Source organism: Neovison vison, chromosome 1, assembly GCF_020171115.1.
Source record: "Neovison vison isolate M4711 chromosome 1, ASM_NN_V1, whole genome shotgun sequence".
Taxonomy (NCBI): domain Eukaryota; kingdom Metazoa; phylum Chordata; class Mammalia; order Carnivora; family Mustelidae; genus Neogale; species Neogale vison.
The window spans coordinates 280,263,287-280,279,376 of record NC_058091.1 but is presented as its reverse complement, the minus strand read 5'-3'; positions in this window follow the sequence as shown (position 1 = coordinate 280,279,376).

The following is a 16,090-nucleotide window of genomic DNA, read 5'->3' as shown; positions in this document are numbered from 1 at the left end:
GGAAACAGTCTATCCTCCTTAAGTAGAAATATTTTTGTTTTTGTTTATGAAAGGAAGGGCAGAAGAAAGGAGGGAGAGGAATAGTAGAGATTTGTGGACCAGTAGAGATGAATTCTGGTCATTTCTATGGTAGTCTAACTTTCTCAGAGTGACAGCCTCTTCAAGAAGGTGGAGAGGGAGGGATTGGGGTGGTCAAGAATAGACATAAGTCATTCCTACAACCAACCAGTCTCAGTTGCTGAGTCTAGTTCCCATTTGCTCTTATTCATGGGGATTTCTCTTCCATGCCTTGTGTTTCTTTCTGAAATATATTCAGACATGTTTGGGTGGGTCTAGATTTCAAGTATGGGTCCCTGTTATCAGTCCTTGCCCATGAACTTCTGGTTCTGGACAAACCAAGGAGGTAATTGGGCACTTATTTAAGGGTTCCCAAATACTTTCTTCTTCTTCTTTTTTTTTTTTTTAAATTTTATTTATTTATTTGACAGAGAGATAGAGCACAAGTAGGCAGAGCAGCAGGCAGAGGGAGAGGGAGAAGCAGGCTCTCCACCGAGCAGAGAGCCCAACTCGGGACTTGATCCCAGAACCCCAGGATCATGACCTGAGCCGAAGGCAGCCGCCCAACCGACTGAGCCACCCAGGCGCCCCTCCCAAATACCTTCTGATAGGACTGTTTTCACTAAAAACAGAGAGAGGGGAGGTAGGGAAGTAGTGTGAGGGGTGGGGCTACCTAACTATCCTAGCAGGCAGGCAGGTGCAGTCCAGCTAGAACACTTACAACTCTTGTTTAAAAAGCATCTCTGTTCTTGATCTGTACAAAAGTAGCTAAAAACAGGGCCTAAGCCTAGTTCTCCCATGAGATGGGAAGGGCTGTGGGAATTTAAATAAACTTGATAATTGCGATATACATATGCTTACTAATGATTTCTACCAGACTGCCGTTCTTATCTTCTAAATGTAGACTTCTGCACAATCAGTCAAGGACAGATTAGCATCTCATTATAGGTTCCTTTCTGTCATGACAATTAGCCAGAAATCAAAGTTTTTTGTGTTTTTTGTTTTGTTTGTTTTGTTTTTGTTTTTGTTTTTTTCCTAAGAAAAGGGCATCCAGAGTCAGGATTTACATTGAGTGTGTATAGTTGCTCCACTGGGCATCTGCTGTCTCTGTAAGTGTAAGTAACCTCCAAGAATTTACACCTGAGAGTAAACCATCACTACAGATGAATTATCTGTTAAATAAGGGGAAGAGGAGGCTTAACAATGAAAGAACAAATTTAACCATGGTGTACTCCTGAGTGCTTTTGTGGGAAAAATAAATATCACAGGAAAAAGAGATAGAAATGAGTTATGGTAGAAAATAAATACTACAAGTGAACTTTCAACTATCAAAATGTCTCTGGTTTAAGAAGCAGAGAACTGTTTAATGTGTCCACTGTCTCGAAAGCTTTTATTTTTGTTTTGTTTTGTTTTTAAAGAACACGTTTATTGAGATACACTTGATGCATTATTTCGGTCATGTAGACCTGTAATTGTACATGGTACCATTAAAAGCAACTGAGAGACTTACAATTGTCTATATAATTTTTTGCCTTTCCCCTGGAAGCTTATTTTGGGTAAGGACAGGCTTTTGTGTCTTGCAACTACATCAGAAAAATGCAGAAAATATTTAAGCAAATATTAATTTCTCGATGCAGCTAAGGTAGCCTCGTTGTCTCTCTTTTTAATTATTCATTAGGCTGAAAAAGTTAAAAAACAGTATGAAGTGCCTAATGACATTACTATTTTTTTATTGTTATTATTGGAAACAACCTTGTGAAGAATTTTTCTTGGCTTTCTTTCAGCTTTTCTTTCTCCCTCAAAATGTATGTCATAATTCATGCCTACACATACATATGTGTTATCAGTTTGAACTGATTACACACTCTGCAACCCACCAGATTGTGCTGGTCCCATCATACCACACATACCCCTTTATCTCCCTTACTAGTCAACATCCTGGCGGGAGAAGTTGTAATCCCACCACCACCCCTCACACACACACACACACACACACACACACACACACACACACGGTTGTCTCTGAGCCATGAGAACTGGTGATGAGGTTTAGAGTTGTCATTTAAACTTCTGCATCCGCCATTTTCCCAGACAGTCCTCACGTTTTGAGAAAACAAAGGTACTATGTCTGATTTCTGCTTTAGGGTTTCAGTTTGATAAAAATAAATCATCTAATCTCACACTTCCACTGAAAGGGTAAGGGAAAAAAATAAGCCTCCCCTCCCCCATCACTCATGAATCCAAGAATATTAGTGAGTGTAGTTCTGAAGGAAAAATACCCCTTTTTTTGTCATAAGTTCCAGAATCTGGTCAATGTAAAAATAACTCTATATAACTCATGTGACTCTTATCTTGAGCAATGACAACATTGCAAGGTGTTTTTTTTTTTTTTTTAAACAAAACACTTATACCTGATTTCTAAATTATTTGACATGGGTCGAATTTATTTTGTGTGGTTTCGTGGCTCCACTGGTCCTTCTCTTGTTACGCAGTGTTGGCACCGTGTCACTGAATGGGACTGAAAATGCTCCATTCGTTGCTGTAATCAGTGTCTTGCCATTAATCACTTCCCTGTCCCTTCACTTCCCTGTCACTTCTTCTGGCAATACCTCAGGGTCTATGTCAATCGTCCACAGCCGTTAGAGGATCTCATGACCAAGGGCTTCGTGTGGGTTGAGTCAGGGTCCAGCTGGAAAGTAGAGACTGAGTTGAATATTTGAAACAAGGAAATTTAATGTGGAAATTGATTACCAAGCACTGAAAATCCACCTGAAAACTGCCTGTGAACTCAGGGATAAGCAAACACAGGAAGCTACTTTGCCCTAGGCTGGCGGGACAAAGGCAGGAGGGCTGGTGCCAAAACAAGAGACTGCTGAGGACTCGATTGAAGACAAAATAGAGTCTGGATAGGCACAGATACCATTACAACCTTTAGTAATAGCACCTGGGACTCCAACCTTCCCAGTCTTTGGTAGTCTGGGTTTGGTAGTCTGGTACTCACTTTGTTCAGTATGGCATTTTTAAAAAAAAAAAGACTTATTTATTCATTTGAGAGAAAGAGAGAGCGAGTGAGCATATGCACGTGAGTGGGGGGAGGGGCAGAGGCAGAAAATCCTCAAGAAGACTCCCATCACCCATGATTGTGACCTGAGCTGAAACCAAGAGGATGCCGCTTATCAACTGAGCCACCCAGGCAAGTGGCCCGTTCGGGATGGCTCTTAAAATTATTCTCCAGATGTCTTAGAACTCCCTATCCTACCCCTCATACACTCAACGTGTCAAACTTACCTGCCCTTTCTGTCACCATGGATGTGGTGTCTCTCCTTTCCTCATATAGTTCCCCTCCCTGGGCTATGGATATTATTTCCCTTCCTCTGATCAGGGAATTGAGATCATCAGTTTTAAACTGTCTTCTTCCTACGTCCATGACAGCCCCTTCTCCATTTGCATAATGAGCGGGCCTTCCTCCATTTATTCCTAAAATATTCATATTACATAAAAGTGATATTTCCATCCTTTATCTTTCTGTCCGACCAGCCATTATTGTGTTCTTATCCTCCTAAATGCAAGATGGTTTCAGTATCCACAGAATCATCTGCATCTGAGGAAAGAAGGGAGAAAGCAGAAAGGCAAAAACAAAACAACAACCAAAAACCACACCTCCTTGTGAAGCATTGCCTTTTTATTTTGCAAGGTAAGCCCCCTCCATGAGAATTCTGCCTACATCTAACTAGTCAAAAGCACGAGGCCACGGGCTAGCTGAGAAGAGAGTCTTGGAGGCGAAGTATATTAGTTTGGCTAATCTACGTTCCAATAAAAGGGAGAGAAAAGATTTTAAGTAGGAAAATACTAGTGTCTGCCATAATCTCTTATAATTAATTCTTCATAAAGAAATCATAGGGATTTTAACCCCAAACTATAATCTCTTTTCACCCCTGGGAGGAAAAAATCCTCCCATCACCTTAGTAATGTTACTGCAGGTGAAACTGAAATTCCTTGGTGTAGCATGTAATGTCCCTTTGTATCTGACCCTTGCTTTGTCTTATTTCATTCTTCTCCATCATTTGATGCTCTAATCCATTTGAAGTGCTCACAGTGTTATTGGTACTTTTGTCTATATTATTTCTCCTGTGAAGAATATTACTGACTGCATTTGCATCTAGAGAACTCCTATTTATTTGTAGGGGTTCCAGTTAAATGGGAGGAGCTTTCCCTGACATCTGAGGCTAGGTCAAGAGCACTCCTATATTCTCAGGTATCCACACCAGGCAGGTACACTGTTGGAACCTGCTATTTACTTGTGTGTCTTCCCATAAGACTTGATAAAATGTATTGTGCATTTTTTATTTTTTTTATCCATCCTGGCATATAGTATATGCTCAATACATATTTGTTGGGGCACCTCAGTGGATGAGTGAATTAAGCCTCTGCCTTCGGCTCAGGTCGAAAGTCCTGGGATGGACCCCTGTATTGGGCTCTCTGCTCAGCAGGGAGCCTGCTCCCCCCACCCCGCCTCTCTGCCTACTTGTGATTTCTCTTTCTGTCAAATAAATAAATAAAATCTTTTTAAAAAATACATATTTGTTGATTGAACAAATAAATAAATTTCAATCGATGTTCAGGTTAGAGTCAGTCAATCATATACAATCAATTCATATATATGATGATACTGACAGGTGTTTATATTAACTTGAATTTGCATTTGTCCTCTCTTTTATCACCCAGGTAGCCTAGTAAGAACTATCTGGAAACTATTTGGAGAAAGGATTGTCAATAAGTAAAATTTTTTAAAGATTTATTTATTTATTTTGAGAGAGAGAGAAAGAGTGTGTGTATACCAGTGGGACGGGTGGGGGGGAGGGGGACAGAAACCCAAGCAGACCATGCTGAGCTTGAAGCCTGACACGGGGCTACATGCAGGGCTCAGCCTCACGACCCTGAGATCATGACCTGAGTTGAAACGAATAGTTGGGCATTCAACAGATTGTGCCACCCAAGGCACCCCATCAATGAGTAATTTTGATTTTAGTTGGAAGTGTTGCCACTTTTAATCAACTTTTAACTTTCATTCTTGCTTCGTAGAGTTTTCATTATTCTGACTTCTTACTGTGCAAAATCTTTCAGGTAATCTTAATGCCTGTGTCATCAAACTAAACAGATACAAGTTGGTTATTAAGATGTTACAAGTTTAGGGATACTTCAATGTAGTTTATGTTGCCCTTCTCCTTCTTCCTCTTCTTTAAAGACAACGTGCATTATATGCCCGATCCTTGAGTGCCTACAGTGATTTGAGCCAAATTTTAAATTCTATTAGTGTGTTTATATTGGTCCTTAACCTCTGAATTTTTTCATCTTCTAAATTTACATGGTCTTGAATTTTTGCCTCAGCTTACATAAGCCTTAATACTTCTTTTATATTTCTATTCTCTCATAATTTTATTATATATGGTCTGTTGTAATTTTCCTTAATTCCTTTGTGGAATGAGTCATCGTATAAACAAATATCCCTTCACATGTATACTCACACTTGTAGGAGATTGAAAAATACATAAAGGAGACACTTGTCTATGCTTGTGCCCAGAATGTTTCATAGAATCATTCCAAATGCAACATTTAGTCTAATCAGTCTGAACAGTCTACTTCTTTAGATGCATGTTTTCTTAGTCAATAAGTATCAACACCAGAGAGAAATGAGGTTTAGTGAAAAGCAATGACATAGTAGAAATTTAGATCTGTGAGAACTCATTTCAGATTTATTATAGTAGGAGAATAAAAAATACATTTATCAGGCATCTAAAATTCTACTTTGTGAATTATAATAAAGTTTACATAGCACTACTTCTCATTTTATAGATGAGAAACTTGAATCTCTGAGAGATTAAAGAATTGCCACTGTTACAGAGGCAATAAGAAACAGCCTCCAAAAATGTGATGAAATTTTAAAAATCTCCCTTTACCATTCTTCTGGAGGTTAGAATGATAAATGTATGCCCTTTGGTTCTGGACACATCTGTGAAAACTCCCCACCTAATCCACCTATGGAACCCTGGACAATTATTTAATTCTCTGCCAGAACATCTTTATCTGAGTTTAAATGAGATAGGACATATAGGTAGAGTTTAATAAATATTAAGTACTATAAATGAGAAGAAAGATGAATTATGTTCTTTTTATATAAGGCAGTGAACTATGTATACTTAAAAGACTTCCGTAGAAAAGAAATATACAGTTGATCCCTGAATGACATGGGGACTAGGGTGCTGACCTTCATGTTCTAAAAACTATGTGGTAACTTTTGACTTCCCCAAAATGTAACTATTAATAGCTTACTGTCCACTGGAAGCCTGACTGTTAACATAAACAGTTGGTTAACACATATTTTTTATGTTTATATATTATAGACTCTACTCTGGCAATAAAGCAAGTTAAAGGAAAGAACATGTTATTTAGAAATATCATAAGGCAAAGAAAGTACATTTACACTACTGTACTATATTTATTGAAAAAAGTCTGTATGAGAGTGGACCTGCACAGATCAAACTGTGTTGTTTAAGGGCTAACTCTACTGACGCATTCTAACTTGTGGATCATTTTAAGTATGAGTGACTTAATGCTCCCCTTCAGGAAACTGAGCATATTTTTTACTTGACTTTAATTTCCAAAAACATTTAGTGTTATGCAGGAGACTGTGATCTTTCCCAGGTTTGCATGTGGGCTTCCCAATTTATTTAGATGGGATCTGATAGCTGTTGGGTCTCCTGTGTGCTCATGGACATCTTAACCATGGTGAAGAAAAACACCTCGAGCCCACCTGTCCTCTCATTTTTCTTTGGTTCTCATCATCATCATCATCATCATCATCTACAACAGCAAGCATTGATTTGTCACTCATCATAATATAATAATGATCCAAGATGGCTTGATATAGATCTAGGAGTAGTGAGACCAGAACTCATGTCATTTGGTTCCTGGGGACAAGGTAGCAGACAGAGAGGAATAAATTGAGGGGGGGGGGTTGAATGAAGTAAATTTGCAGTAGGCAAAACTGGAGCAGGAGGTGCTCTGGCAGAATGACTGGGAACAATAAGAGGGTTAATTCAGCTGGGTATGGTGTGTACATGACAGGTGGGGGATCTGTGTAGGGCAGTAGTGAGAGATAAGAATGGTAGGACTGAAAATGAGAGAGATGAATTTGGACATCACTGTGGGGGGATGACTGGGGAATTTTGAACCAATTCTAATGAATCAATTAAAAAAATTCTGTCCAAAATGAGAATAAAAGATGCTTCCTAATTAGTTTAAGGTTGATTTCTAAGTAGCCAAGATTCTAGGATGAGTTTCAGCTCGTTTCAAGCCAAGATTCTAGGATGAGTTTCTTGTTTGCTGAAAAAAGTTCCAATTCTCTTAATTTTATGTCAAAAATTTGGAAAGTCAGAGTGAGTAATGATGCGGGTGGGAAGATGGACAAGATTTCTGGATTATAGGAGAATGTCTTTTGAATATAGAGTTGGTGTAAGATCTGAAATATCAGCTACAGAGTAAGAATTTAGACAATAAAGGACTATCTGCATTCAGATTTAGTTTTTTTAAATTGTTCCGTTTTTAGAGGAAATATTATAATCCTGTATAGCTATTCCGGCTCAATCGTTTTTATGATTTTACCAATTGGCCGAACTTGCTTAAAATGTTTGAAATATGGGATAAGAGAACACGCCAGAGATTAATCTTCTCATCATGCAAAAACATTTTAAAACTTGTCTTTAAAATATTATTCCCTACCCCTGCAATACTCTAGTTACCATGACACATAAAAAACATTGATATGGGACGCCTGGGTGGCTCAGTTGGTTAAGCAGCTGCCTTCGGCTCAGGTCATGATCCCAGCGTCCTGGGATCGAGTCCCACATCGGGCTCCTTGCTTGGCAGGGAGCCTGCTTCTCCCTCTCCCTTTGCCTGCCATTCTGTCTGCCTGTGCTTGCTCTCTCTCCCTCTCTCTCTCTCTAATAAATAAATAAAATCTTAAAAAAAAAAAAGAATATTTAAAAAAAAAACAAAAAAAAACAAAAAAAAAACATTGATAAATCAAGTTTGGTGGTCTACTTTTTTGTTAATGTGAACCTGGACCAGAAGAGGAAATACCATGCAAACATGCCTTATTCAGGCCCATGTGGGTGGGGAAGAAGTAAGTAAACCGTGCTGTCTACCAAATACCTCCAATGATAATGGAAAAGCAACTATTCTATTTCTCTTCCGAATGGCTGGTTATTGCCCATCTTCATAGCAGAGATAAATGGATTCAGTCAAAATATCCTAACCAACTACATGGGTGGCCCCATTTTATTAGTAAAGAGAGTCCCATCCATGAAAACTCTCAGTTTCTAAATTAAACACATACATGCACACACACACACCACTTTCAAGAGCAAAGCGTTCACGGTTAACTAGTTCAAGTTATTTTAGTATGGAGTAATTAATGGCTATTATCCCTTTCAATCTGTAAACGGGAAATCTATCACTTTGGCCTAAATGATACAAATATTGTGTAGGTCTTTTGTGTTCCTTCCATGGGTTGCTAATGTAGCAATCATTTGTATACACATTCATGAACACAAATTCATTTACACTTGTGTACACGTTCTTAGTGCATGTTTATTAATATTGCTCTTTCTGATTCTGAACAGAAAGCACAACACATTCCAATGAAAATCTTTGCAAGCTCAGACATACAAAAATGGCAATGATACATCACACTTTTAAAGAGCATTTCATTTATAGATGGATCAGAACATACTTCTTGTGGTACATCATTTAATTGTTATGTATTTAAAATGAGACATATTTCTAATATTCTTTTCAAGCTTTCATATACTTCAAATTTATTATGTCAGTTGTTAGTGGCAATGACATCACAAGATGAATTCAAAGCAATGATTGCTTTAACATTTAAAAAGCTTAGAGTGTGCCGATTATTCAGCTGCTAAGTGAAAGTACAAATGTCAGTTTAGCTATCTATAATCTCATACTGTTTAAAGGTTCATGAATTACACATGCAGTGGATAGAAATGGAGGAACTGAATTTGACTAAAAGACCTTTTTCACAAAAAATTTGCTGAAACGGTTTCTTCTAATGTATTTTAGTGATTAATCAATTTGATTTAAAATGTTAGAATTATTTAAGGTCTGTACTTTGGATTTACTGTGAACTCAAAGCATGTTTATATTTATTGCATCAGCTAAGTAAACAGCATATGCTTAATGCTTTTAAAATGCTCTCTGGTAAAATTTAGGTCAGTACTTACTTGTTAGCTATCAGCCCCAAAGATACATTGACATATTTGATTAACGGTGTGCTTCTCCTACGGTGCTTTGTGGAATTTCTGCAATTTTATGTCATTGGCAAAAATTCAGTATCTGCTGCTACCATACACTTAAAGGTGTCTTGCTTGCATTAATTTTCTGTACTTTTCAATATTTACATACTTTCTTTTCTAAATTATGTTTGCTTTCTTTGATAAACAAGAAATTCTATCGTGTAACTATTCTTTAGAACTTAAAAATAGAGATATTCGGGAAGCATTGATCTCCTACTAAAAAACTGTGCTAGTGGACATGATTTCAAATGCAGTGAGGACCAATAATGGCTGAAAAATAGGGATTATTTGAAATTTTAACCATTATCTGACCCTATGAAACACTGTATACACTTATTACCCTGTAGCTGTATCAGCGGAGCCACAAAACCAGAGTGACTAGGAAAGGATATTTTGCTCCCTTTTCCAGCAAACAATTCCTGGTTTTGAGCCAGATTATTGCTGGCAAGTATAAACAGGTACGTGTTATAGTGAACACTAAGAAAACTAAGGGGAGACAACTTAGCCAGAGATGCAGGAGAAGTGGTTTGACTATACATTGGCATCCACCAAATCCCCCCTTTTCTCTACAGAAGAAGATGTTTCATGGTTATAAATTTTTCCACCCAGTATTGAAAAGAAGGCAATGTTAGTCCAAAACATTTAAATCTGTCAAATGAAAGAATGAGTGACTATATAAATAATTATACTAGTCTGGGGATTGGAAAAACCAGAGTGGCTAAATTTATTCAGCAATCAAAGTGACCTGCTGGATGGCGGCCATTGGTTTAAGATAACAGAATGTAGAACCACAACTGAAAAATGGGAACTATAAGGCTGAGTTCTCTTAGTTCAAAAACTGAGGCCACTGAAAGCCTCTAGCCAGGCCAAAAATTCCTCCTGAGGGTGAACATTATTAGCGTACCTTGGCCAGAAGTACCAGTATTGTATTTAGGGGACGCCAAGTAGAAATTTTCATAGAAGCCTTTCAATTTGAGTTTTGGAAAGGTAAATGAATCAATTGACTGGCTAGGTTTATATACACCTTATAGAGAAATAAGACACAAGATTCAAAGATTCCATGTCATGTTTTGGAATTGTGCATTTGTCCATATTTCTGTGTCATTCACGTTGCTTACTTGGAGTTTTGGGGTCAGTGCTTCCTTTATCTTCAAGATCTCTTCCATACAACCTCATGTATTCAAAAGTCTTCAGGGTATTTTCTCTTGGAGGTCACTGTGAGATTGACATATTCGAATCAGAGCTCAGCCCCAAGTCAACTCTCTCTTCTCAGTGTGTCCTTTCCTGTGATTGGTCTTACTAGTTTTTCAAGCCACAGAGATATTCCCAATAAGTCAAAGCAACATTTACCCTTTCAACCCTCTTTCTTTTCTGTTCCAGGAACTGTGCTCCAAACCAGTCAGGATCTTCAGTCTCCCAGAGCTGATCTTAAAAGCACTTCCTTCATTGTTGAGCTCTCCTAATGTCCATTCAGCTGACCTCTCATTCTGAGGACTCTGACCTCAAGTTCCACCAAATGAAAAAAGCTTTTCATGACTCACCTGGTCAGGACCTCCACTTCCTAGAAATCAACAACATTATTCTGGGTAGAATTTGAGCATGGTAAGTGATAGTACTTTACAACAATTTCCTAAACTCTCCCACTAAGATCCAAAGGTTCTTGAATGTAGGGATTTTGGTTCTCCTGACTCCTCTACAGTACTTGTCAGGCAATTAATCAATACTTATATGGTTGAATTAAACTGAAAAGCAAATAGAGGGAGAGGAATGATGTAAAAGGGAGTGAGAAACTGGATGTTGAGCTGACAGAGTACCAGAGAGGGGGAAGAGGTGTTTTGTAGCTTGTTATGAAGACTTGAGACTTGGAAGCTGGTGCAACGCAATGAACAGGTAAGTGAGGGTCATTTGATTTCACTAGCATTAGGATGGATCGGTGGGTCTCAAACATAGCTGTACATTTGAATCACCTAGGGAATTTTTACAGAGTTTTATTACTTGTTCCATGCACCTCACCCCCCTCTCCCCATTCTGGTTTAATTGATTTGGGAAGGAGTGTCGGTTATTTTTAAAAAGCTCTATAGGTAACTCTAAGTTGCAGAGAAGGTTAAGAACCACTGTTACAGGACTTGCTACTCAACGTGTGGCCCCAGAACAAAAAGCATAGGCATCATCTGGGAGACTGAATCTCTGACCCCATCTCAAACTTCCAGATTCAGAATCTGCATTTTAACAAGATTTCTAAGGTCACTGTTGTACGCAGTAAAGTTTGAGAAGCCCTGCTTTATGGCATCCATTCTGATTTCATGCTGGGGCTAAGAATCTGGTTTATATACTCTTGGATACATTCACTGCACCTGGTTCAGACACAGCCTATCAAGCTCCAGTGGCTGCTCATATGCTGAAAGGGTCTAAGAGAGATTAGGGAGGTGGAGGAAAGAAAATGGTGCCAATAGGAAGGCAGGGCTCACAAACCCTGGCAATTACTTCAATTAGCCTTGGATCCCTGTATTTTTTTCAGGATCAGTTTTGTATACTGTGACTCAGCGCATCGGCCTCCTTCCTGTCTTCTCTTCTAACAAATTCACTCTCCCCCACGAAAATCTATTTCTTTGTTGATCATCCAGAGTTTTAAAGCTACTTATCCAAAGCTTCTTATGGGGAGTATTAATGCTAATGGATTTAGTGCTAACCACACCAGTCAAGATGGCAACCACATCCATGAAAGGATATTCCTGTTTCCTGCCTCTTTCATACTGGGGAAGTAATCAATAGGAAATTTGGAAAGGATGTAGGAGTGTGTGAGGGAGGGGACATAATCTCCTAATGTCAACAAGGGCTCTCTGTCTTTCAGTAACCAACCCAAAATTTGCTTTTAAACTTGGAAGATTGAAAAAATTACCTCTATCTCAGGAGATCAGCTCTGGTTCACCTCCAATGTCATCAGGCAGAATTGCTTAGAGTTATACTGTCCAAATGTGACTACTGAGCATTTTGGAGGTGGCTAGTCCAAGTTGAGCTGTGTACCCTGCATTTTGAAGACTCGGTTTTAAAAAAAGAAAAAGAATGCAAACTACCTGATTAATATTTTTATGTTGGTTACATTTGAAACCATAATATTTTGAATAGATTGAACCAAACAATATATTATTAAAATTAATTTCAACTGTACCTTTTTAGTTGTAAAAAATTGTGTTACTGGAAAATTAAAAAGTAGCTTACATTGTGTTTCTATTAGGTAGCACTGATCTAAAAGAGCTAAGCATCCCTTCCAGTCAGTAAACATCTAGGTCAGTATTTACTTTCACTATAAATTTATTATAATGCTAATTTACAATGAAGTAGGAGATCCTAGACTTAAGCTATGGCATTAAGCAGGAGCTATGTCTTGGGTGGCATTGGAAGGGACAGGAAAGAGCAGAAATGTAAAACTATAGATAATTTGGTTTGAATCCATTTTTCCCTCTTTACATCAGATTATCCAGAAAACTTATAAGTGTTCATAGATAGTCTTTGGGTGATTATCACTAGTTTAGGAGAAATTTTGGAGATGGTTCAGCATGAGTTAAAGCAATGACATTTAGTGTTTGAGAACACACTTGAGAGATAAATCATATCTAATTAACAAATACTTATTGAACATCTATTATGTATAAGGCACTGTGCTCTGTGATGCTCTATGCCAAAAAAAGATTTCATATTTTAAAGAGATGGCAAATAGGAGAGCATGAAGATATTCAGTCTGTTAGATCCAGTATGTCCAAACAAAACAGGTGGGACAATGTCAAGAACCTATAACACTGTAGTTGTGTCCATGAATTAGGTGGGATGAATACTTCACATCTGCATCTAGTTTGTTCTAACCATATTGACACTTTCAAATCAGTCTTTGGCTTATTTCTTTTTCTTTTTTTTTTTCATTTCTTCTATGACATTGAGAGTATTATCTATATTTCTTTCTGGACTTGGGGGAGGGCAAGTATTAGGCTAAACTTGTGTCAAATCTCATTATTTAAAAAAGATGAATTGTGTTAATAGTTGGAAGAAATATGTTATATTTGGTCTTTCTTGGGGAGGAACGTGTTGATGAGATGAGACTCATATTGATCTGTGGTTGCCAGATACTAAATTCTTAGGGTATCACAGAGAAGTCATTTATTTTTCTATGGATTATTAGTGAAATAATTTTTTCACCATATCAACAACTTTCAGTATCTCTAATAGCTTTTCTTTTGACATTTTGAAAGGAATATTTAAAAACCCACAATATAATCCACCAAAGCTATATAAAGAAAGGATACAATATGAATACAGAACAATAATTGTTAATCTTGACCAAGAAGCTATAATGCTAAGACAGATACATTTTAAATAGAAAATAGAGGGCACCTGGGTGGCTCAGTTGATTAAGCGGCTGCCTTCCTCTCAGCTCCCGGGATCGAGTCCTACCTGGGGCTCCCTGCTCAGCCAGGAGTCTGCTTCTCCCTCCCACTCTGCCTGCTGTTCCTTTTCTCCTGCTTGTTCTCTCTCTCTGTGTCAAATAAATAAATAAAAATGTAAAAAACAAATAAAGAAAGAAAGAGAGAAAGAAAGGAAAAAAGAAAGAAAGGAAGAAGGAAAGAAGGAAGGAAATAGCCCTTGTGGAACCAAAAGAGCATTGATAAAGTATAATGCTACTCATGGCAAAAGTAAACAAATGTATTATCGGAACATATCCATGACAACAACATATTCACATAATCCACTGGAGGAAGGTGGAGATGATGTTTTCCAAACACCAAGAGCAAAACTTAATGTGTCAAAACCAGAATTTTAGAAATACTGGTGTTCATTACACATTACAAGAGTAAGTACTGTTTCATGAAATGCTTCCTTCAGTTGGATGTGGGGTGTGTGTGTGTGTTCTGCGTTACCATGTAAAATGTTTCTCTTATTGCGGAAATACTGAAAGAACATTACACATTACATTTTAATGTGTAGCCATTAAACTGATGAGTCTGAAGTCTAGGAAGATTACATCTTTCCCCAAAGCCACAGAACTGATTAATAAGAAAAGTGGACACAGAAACATAATGACTCCCTATAAACCTTACCATGCTAAGCTGCAACTTCATCTCAATCTCAAATATTTTACAGAAATATTTTATGGAGGAAATATTCTGCTGCAACTTCAAAAGTAATGCAAGAGCTTATCACCTCATAGATTCTTTTGGGCATGATTTTACAGACTATACAGATAAGAAAAAAGTATAGTGATACAAAGTTTTCCTTCTAGTCATATTTTAGATTTAAGGAATAGCAACTATTTTGATCTTTGAGAAAAAGGTGGATTCTGATTTGCTCTCTTCTGAACTGATTCTGGATGATAAATGCCAGTGGACATACAGTGATGGCTGGACAGCAAATTTGGTGAGAAAACATGAAAGTAGTTTAGCTCTTTAGGACAATCTGACCCACAGTGCGCAGTCATGAATTTTAACCAACCACCAGAGTGTTTATTCAATAGATTTGGATGAAGAATTCAGTATGGTTGGCATGGAAGCTGAAAAAAGTCCGAATGTAAGTACTTAAAGAAATTAAGCCATTTTAAGCCATTGTAAACTGTTATAAACCACTATCCGTCATGGTAGAAAGTTAAATGGAAAAGGAAAACAGTTTGTAGCTAAAAAAATGAATGTTCTGAATGGAAAAATAGCTAAGCAAGTGTCTCCAAAAATGGGAATGTAAGATATTCATCAACTTTTTGCCATATTACCAAGATACATTTGTATACATTCTTAAATTCATTAGCATCCCCTTTAGGTGAGTTTTAACAATGCAGTGTCAGGAGACTATAACACCAGTAGAGATGAAAAGTTGGATTGAGAGAATGTGAAGAACTGTGGACTAACCTGGTTATAGGATTCATTCTCTTCCTTTTGTCACTCTCCCCGGGTCACTGAATCTTAGTTAAGATCCGCACAAAAGTAAATCTATCATTTCTAGCAAACTTGACAATTTTCTATTTTCCTCTCAGGAATAAGCATGAAAACATGTATTTCTTTCTAGGAAAGTAGTCTCTTGCTCTTCGATTCCATAAGTATTTTAAGATCGAATTGGGCAATTTTTATCCAAAGAATTCACAAACCGCTTATATACGTGTGCAGATGCATATACACACATGATTTAGATAATTATATCAGGATGCTTATAGAATTATTTTTAAATTACTGGTAGAATAAATATTTTTAAGTACAGCTGTATTAACCTCACCAGCATTTTTATTGACATCTTAATTGTTGTAAAAACATGTATTTTCATATAATTATCATTAACCTACAAACAATAACCTTCTGCATGTTTAAAGTGGTTGCAGAGCTTGTTATTATAGACTGCTTTCAATACTGTTCATTTAGTATGCTGTGTTTTTAACACAAATGTAATCCACTCTGCATTTTCCATTTAAAATGCATAAGGCAAAGTGCATCATAACAGGATGTAACTACGTATTAATCAAATTAGCACAACACTTCAAAAGCTTAGGCTTTTTGCTGGGCTCCTGTTAGATCACAATTCATGAAGGAAAGAAGCAGCATAATGAACGGCTTGGCAAGGGAGCAGTTTATTTTCTTTCCAGAAAGATATAGAGTGGGTTAATTTTCATGATGGGAAAACATGTCGAGAAA